The 7768-nt window shown below is 44.3% G+C and overlaps 2 non-coding genes across 2 annotated transcripts; both read left to right on the top strand.

Annotated features, from left to right (window-relative positions):
* Positions 1-4639: 4639 nt before the first annotated feature.
* Positions 4640-4711, top strand: trnae-uuc (transfer RNA glutamic acid (anticodon UUC)). The gene has a single exon. It is a non-coding gene; the product is annotated as a tRNA-Glu (tRNA).
* Positions 4712-5106: 395 nt separating this feature from the next.
* trnah-gug (transfer RNA histidin (anticodon GUG)) lies at positions 5107-5178 on the top strand. Its single transcript has one exon. It is a non-coding gene; the product is annotated as a tRNA-His (tRNA).
* The last annotated feature ends 2590 nt before the right edge of the window (positions 5179-7768 follow it).

Genomic DNA, 7768 nt, shown 5'->3' with positions numbered 1-7768 from the left:
TATGTAGATGTAATGTGTAGGATCAAGGACTCGGTGATACACTAATGTGAGTTAGCTAGTAGTTCGTGAGGTTAAGCTACATTGCTGTATATGTTAACTGTTTCTTTGTATCCTTTTTCCACAGCTGCTTTGTACTTGTGCTGGTTATGTTCATAATAACAAAAGTGTGCATTGTGATCTCTGAATCGGACAAGTTCACATTGTTAATTCAGTTCAATCCAGTTTATTTGTGTATTGCTTTTCATCACAGACGTGATCACAAAGACACTTGACAGGGTTCAAAGCTTTAATGTCGTGTTCTTCACAGATTCTCAAGCCAAAGTCTAGGGAGTTGCTTTGTCTAGGCTCCCTAAACCCTGTAGATTTTGGACAACACAGCTACATTGACATTTTCAGGTTTAAATTTCAGGAAAATATATACTGTTCTGCATCCGTACTAACAATATGCAACTGTTTGGAGTTCATACTAACACTTCTGTTTGTTCATACTTAATCCTCAGAGGACTGGAATTTGACACCCATGCTATGGTAGTTCAGTTTAAGACCATACTTTTTTGTTTCTTGTGTTGCTAAATGTGTCATTTGGCATACATAATTATTCTTCATAGAAGTAGCAGCAGTAGTAATAGTAGTCAGATTCAGCAGTGAAACCCAACCACTGATTGTAACACGAGGGGGTGGTTCTGTTTTAAACCCCAACCCTTTCTTTTTTTAACTTGCCATACTTATGCCTGCTCAAGAAAAGATGCACAATACTGAACTGTGTTGTATTGTTAGTTGGTCGCTAACAGCCACACTGTGCTCCTATGACAGGAACTTGGCGAATCATATGTCTCATGGCCAGTGGACCACATCTGTCTTGGGAGACTGTGAGGTGAAGCTTTTTAATTTCTTTACGTGTAAAAACAAAATGTTTTCCACCAGTAAAGTAAAGTATAATCATAGAATGTATATTGTCTTATTCCACTTATAAGTTACAGAATGCACCAATGCAGCTGGGAGGCATTGACTGTGGGGTATTCATGTTGATGGTAAGTGATCTTATAATTGCTGTAACACTACCTCTGTGTGTTACACACTACACACTTCATTTGTAAGCTGCATTTTTTAATACAACATAAGAGTTTTGATTGTTTTTCAGACGCCCTCTATGTGGCCCTGGGAATGCCATTTGATTTCACTGATGTGAGTTTGTGTACAAACCCCAATTCCAATGAAGTTGGGACGTTGTGTAAAACAGGAACACAAACAGAATACAATGATTTGCAAATCCTTTTCGACCTGTATTCAATTGAATACACTACAAAGACAAGATATTCAATGTTCAAACTGATAAACTTTATTGTTTTTTGCAAATATTCACTCATTTTGAATTTGATGCCTGCAACACGTTCCAAAGAAGCTGGGACAGGGGCAACAAAAGACTGGAAAGTTGAGGAATGCTCAAAAAACCCCTGTCTGGAACATTCCACAGGTGAACAGGTTAATTGGGAATAGGTGAGTGTCATGATTGGGTATAAAAGGAGCATCCCCGAAAGGCTCAGCCGTTCACAAGCAAGGATGGGGTGAGGTTCACCACTTTGTGAACAACTGTGTGAGCAAATAGTCCAACAGTTGAAGAACAACGTTTCTCAACGTACAACTGCAAGGAATTTAGGGATTTCATCATCTACAGTCCATAATATCATCACAACATGCAGAGAATCTGGAGAAATCTCTGCACGTAAGCGGCAAGGCCGAAAACCAACACTGAATCCCCGTGACCTTCGACCCCTCAGGCACCACTGCATTAAAAACCGACATCATTCTGTAAAGGATATTACCATGTGGGCTCAGGAGCACTTGGGAAAACCATCGTCAGTTAACACAGTTCGTTGCTACATCTACAAGGTACATACATCTGAAAGGTACATACAGGTTTTGGAGCAACATATGCTGCCGTCCAAGCGACGTCTTTTCCAGGGACGTCCCTGCTTATTTCAGCAAGACAATGCCAAGCCACATTCCGCACGTGTTACACCAGCGTGGCTTCGTAGTAAAAGAGTGCGGGTAGTGGACTGGCCTGCCTGCAGTCATGACCCGTCTTCCATTGAAAATGTGTGGTGCATTATGACGTGCAAGATACGACAACGGAGACCCCGGACTGTTGAGCCACCGAAGTCGTACATCAAGCAAGAAGGGGAAGGAATTCCGCCTACAAAGCTTCAACAATTGGTGTCCTCAGTTCCCAAACGCTTATTGAGTGTTGTTAAAAGGAAAGGTGGTGTAACACAGTGGTGAACATGCCCCTGTCCCAGCTTCTTTGGAGCATGTTGCAGGCATCAAATTCAAAATGAGTGAATATTTGCTAAAAAACAATAAAGTTTATCAGTTTGAACATTAAATATCTTGTCTTTGTAGTGTATTCAATTGAATATAGGTGGAAAAGGATTTGCAAATCATTGTATTCTGTTTTTATTTACGTTTTACACAACGTCCCAACTTCATTGGAATTGGGGTTTGTACATTTATAATAATTTCTAGAGAAAATGGACAGGGAGAACATAATTAACATTTTACAAATCACCAATTATCATATTGTATCAGTTTGACATGCCTGAAATACGGCGGTGGTGGTGCCTGCAGCTGCTGGAGTCATTTCCTCTGGGAAGTTACGCTATATGGACAAAAGTATTGGGACACCTGGCCATTACACCCACAGGAGCTTTTATGCGATCCCATTCTAAACCCATAGTCATTAACATGGAGTTGGCCCCCCTTTGCAGCTATAACAGCTTCCACTTTTCTGGGAAGGCTTTCCACAAGATTTTGTAGTTTGTGTGTGGGAATTTTTGTCTATTCATCCAAAAGAGCATTTGTGAGGTCAGGCACGGATGTTGGACGAGAAGACCTGGCTCGCAATCTCCATTCTACTTCATCCCAAAGGTGTTCGATGGGGTTGAGGTCAGCACTCTGTGCGGGCCAGTCAAGTTCTTCCACACCAAACTCACCCAACCGTGTCTTAATGGACCTTGCTTTGTACACGGGGGCACAGTCATGCTGGAACAGAAAAGGGCCCTCCCCAAACTGTTCCCACAAAGTTGGAAGCATAGAATTGTCCAAAATGTCTTGGTATGCTGAAGCATTAAGATTTCCTTTCACTGGAACTAAGGGGCCTAGCCCAACCCCTGAAAAACAACCCCATACCATTATACCTCCTCCACCAAACTTTACAGTTGGCACAATGCAGTCAGGCAGGCAACATTCTCCTGGCATCTGCCAAACCCAGACTCGTCCATCAGACTGCCAGACAGAGAAGTGTGATTTGTCACTCCACAGAACATGTTTCCACTGCTCCAGAGTCCAGTGGCGGCGTGCTTTACACCACTCCATCCGACGCTTGGCATTGTGCTTGGTGATGTAAGGCTTGCATGCAGCTGCTCGGCCATGGAAACCCATTCCATGAAGCTCCTGGTGCACAGTTTTTGTGCTGATGTTAATGTCAGAGGAAGGTTGGAACTCTGCAGTTATTGAGTCAACAGAGCGTTGGCGACTTTTACGCACTATGTGCCTCAGCACTCGGTGACCCCGCTGTGTGACTTTACGTGGTCTGCCACTTCATGGCTGAGTTGCTGTTGTTCCTAAACGCTTCCACTTTTCAATAATACCACTTACAGTTGAACATGGAATATCTAGCGGGGAAGAAATTTCACCAACTGGCTTATTACAAAGGTGGCATCCTATGACAGTACCACGCTTGAATTCACTGAGCTCTTCAGAACCACCCATTCTTTCACAAATGTGTGTAAATGCAGACTGCATGGCCAGCTGCTTGACTTTATACACCTGTGGCAATGGATCTGAATGAAACACCTGAATTCAGTGATTAAGAGGTGTGTCCCAGTACGTTTGTCCATATAGTGTATGATCGATATACATGCTAGTGATGAGTGACTGATTGTACAATGTAGAACATCGTTATTGGGGTATAATTATACTGCAAGGGTGTGCAACTAGTATTTAACAAACCAGCTAAGATTTTTAATGGCTTTACAGTGTTTTATACCTGCTGCAAAGTTATATTGCTGTATACTCCAATTAGCAATTGATTGCAATTTTCAAAGTAGCATCTGTCATAACAACAATTCATCATTTAGGGGTTTACAATATGGATTATGTACATTTCCATTATGCAAGTGATTTGCAATGTATGTCAAGTAACACACACTGGAAAGATATGACATTGTAATTCTAGTTCACTTTTGCTTTTAGTCGAGTACTGCAGAGAATCCAGACAGAACCACTCCCCATGGAGGAAGACACCCCACCACAGAGCCTCGAAGTATGTACAGGGAACATTTAAGTACTACTTATATGGTTGTTTACTCATTTACTTGATCTGTTTCATATATATGTTTACCTGTCAGTAATAACATCATCATTGATTTGAATTATCGTCCATTTCTCAAACAGGATGCAGTGGTGATGGAAAACATTTTGTGCCATTTTTTGAGGGGCCCCACGAAAGTGCGTGTGGAGGAGGTGCCCTTGTCGCCCCCTGGTAAAGATCAACTGCTACAACAGGTATACCACGAGCCATAATGGTGAGTCCATGTTCCCGCGCCAGCTGGAATAAAACACACAGTGGTTGGTTCTCAGGTCCCGTATGGTCTAGCGGTTAGGATTCCTGGTTTTCACCCAGGCGGCCCGGGTTCGACTCCCGGTATGGGAATATATTATACGGTATCACGTGTTCTCCTAAACGTCAATCAAACCGTATAATCCAACCCTGAGTTTATGAAATAGAAAACAATCTAGATGTGTTCATTACTGTTAGCGATAAACTCATATCGGCAGGATAAACACCAATTTAACTTTGTGTGCAGTTTTACACAATGTCCAGTGTTGGTCAGTTATGTGTAAAGATGACCAGCGAGCTTTGCTGGAACCAAACATGTCAGTGGGTCTTAAAGTGACGGACCAGATGCCTCAGTAACGACTGCTCCATCTTTTTCTAACAGTCTGCACACACACCGACACACGTGTCCTGCTTTTTGGGACTGGCGCTGGTCAGTATGAAGTCCGTGGTTTGGTCAAAGTGAGTCGTCACCATCACCTGACTGACCCGCTGTGATCGTATAGTGGTCAGTACTCTGCGTTGTGGCCGCAGCAACCCCGGTTCGAATCCGGGTCACAGCAGCGGATGTGAAGCTTTTGACTCTGTGAAGGAGGTCGTTTTAATGTCCTCCTGGGAAAATATTTGCGAAGCCCCTTAACACTAGCACGACCGGGATTTCACTCCTACCTAAAACCACCATAATAATAATAATGATAATTATTATTATTATTATTATTGTTAATATGATGATGAGGATGATGATTATTATTATTATCATGATTATTATTATTATTAGGATGCCTCCTGGGCGCCTTCCTTTAGAGGTTTTCTGAGCATGTCCAACTGGGAGGAGACCCCGGGGTAGACTCAGAACTCGCTGGAGGGACTACATGTCCAATCTGGAGGGACTACGTGTCCAATCTGGAGGGACTACATGTCCAATCTGGAGGGACTACATGTCCAATCTGGAGGGACTACATGTCCAATCTGGAGGGACTACATGTCCAACAGCTCCTGATGTGTGATAAGAAAGGAGAAGAAGAAAGCAGGAGGTGAGGAAGAGGTGTGGGTGAGGAAAAGACTGATCTCACATGGAGCCAGCGGTCCATGAGGGTGTCCTCTTCATCCTCACATGGGATGAGGATGCAGTCTGGGACCTGTGGCAGATGAGTCTGCAGCTTCCTGCGGACATTGTGGACTTCCTCTGTAGCAGCTGCAAGACTGCGTCCTGCAGCCTTTGTGTCCTGAACCTGAGAACATCCCACACACAGGCACAGACCAAGAGAAAGTACACATGTACACAGTGAAACAGTCCAACACATTAGTCCAGCTCACCACAAGCAGCGCACAACTATACAACTGTACGTCATCACAGACTAAAGGCATATTGTGATGTTTCAAATACACAATGAGATGAACTGTCATGACGTCACATGCAAATGAAGAGATGCTTGTCACAGCTGTACACATCCTGCTCTTCTCTCCAACCCACATCACAGCAACACACATTGTCATTACTTGTGATGTACGTCTAATATTTATCAAAATTTAGCGCTATATAAATAACCCAGCCACTGAGGATGCACAAGCCAGTGCATCCTTAGTGCCGGTCCCAAGCCCGGACAAATGGGGAGGGTTGCGTCAGGAAGGGCATCCGGTGTAAAATCTTTGCCAAATCAAATATGCGGATCATAAATAAGACTTACATACCGGATCGGTCGAGGCCCGGGTTACCAACGACCGCCACCGGTACTGTTAACCAGCAGGGTGTCGGTGGAAACCATGCTACTGTTGGGCGAAGGAGAAGGAGAGGGGGAAAGCATGTCCAGAGGCAGCTAGAGAGGAGGAAGGGTAGGCATGTGGAGGTGAGAGTTGGAACTTTGAATGTTGGCACTATGACTGGTAAAGGGAGAGAGCTGGCTGACATGATGGAAAGAAGAAAGGTAGGCATACTGTGTGTGCAAGAGACCAGGTGGAAGGGGAGTAAGGCCAGGAGTATCGGGGGTGGGTTCAAACTCTTCTACCATGGTGTGAATGGGAGGAGTAATGGGGTAGGGGTAATTCTGAAGGAAGAGTATGTCAAGAGCTTGCTGGAGGTGAAGAGAGTGTCAGACAGAGTGATGAGTATGAAGCTGGAAATCGAAGGTTTATTGCTGAATGTTATCAGCGCATATGCCCCGCAAGTTGGGTGTGAGATGGAGGAGAAAGAAGAATTCTGGAGTGAGTTGGACGACATGGTGGAGAGGGTACCCAAGGAGGAGAGAGTGGTGATTGGAGCGGACTTCAATGGACATGTTGGTGAAGGGAACAGAGGTGATGAGGAGGTGATGGGAAGGTATGGAGTCAAGAAGAGAAATGTGGAAGGACAGATGGTGGTTGATTTTGCGAAAAGGATGGAAATGGCTGTGGTGAATACATATTTCAAGAAGAGGGAGGAACACAGGGTGACGTACAAGAGTGGAGGAAAGTGCACACAGGTGGACTATATCGTATGTAGAAGGCGCCATCTAAAAGGGATTGGAGACTGCAAGGTGGTGACAGGGGAGAACGTAGCTAGGCAGCATCGGATGGTGGTCTGTAGGATGACTTTGGAGACCAAGAAGAGGAAGCGAGTGAAGACACAGCCGAAGATCAAATGGTGGAAGTTGAAGAAGGAAGACTGTTGTGTGGAGTTCAGGCAGGAGTTAAGACAGGCACTGGGTGGTAGTGAAGAGTTGCCAGATGGCGTGACAACCACTGCAGAAATAGTGAGGGAGACAGCTAGGAAGGTACTTGGTGTGTCATCAGGACAGAGGAAGGAAGACAAGGAGACTTGGTGGTGGAATGAGGAAGTACAGCAAATTATACAGAGGAAAGGGTTGGCAAAGAAGAAGTGGGATAGTAAGAGAGATGAAGAAAGTAGACAGGAGTACAAGGAGATGCAGCGTAAAGCAAAGAGAGAGGTGGCAAAGGCAAAGGAAAAGGCGTATGGTGAGTTGTATGACAGATTAGACACTAAGGAAGGAGAAAAGGACTTGTACCGATTGGCTAGACAGAGGGACCAAGCTGCAAAGGATGTGCAGCAAGTTAGGGCGATTAAGGATAGAGATGGAAATGTGCTGACAAGCGAGGAGTGTGCTAAGAAGGTGGAAGGAATACTTTGAGGGGCTGATGAATGAAGAAAATGAGAGA

The sequence above is a fragment of the Lampris incognitus genome, unplaced genomic scaffold (assembly GCF_029633865.1).
Source record: "Lampris incognitus isolate fLamInc1 unplaced genomic scaffold, fLamInc1.hap2 H_3, whole genome shotgun sequence".
Lineage (NCBI taxonomy): Eukaryota > Metazoa > Chordata > Actinopteri > Lampriformes > Lampridae > Lampris > Lampris incognitus.
The sequence above is the reverse complement of the archived record's forward strand: the minus strand, read 5'-3'. Positions and strand labels throughout refer to the sequence as shown.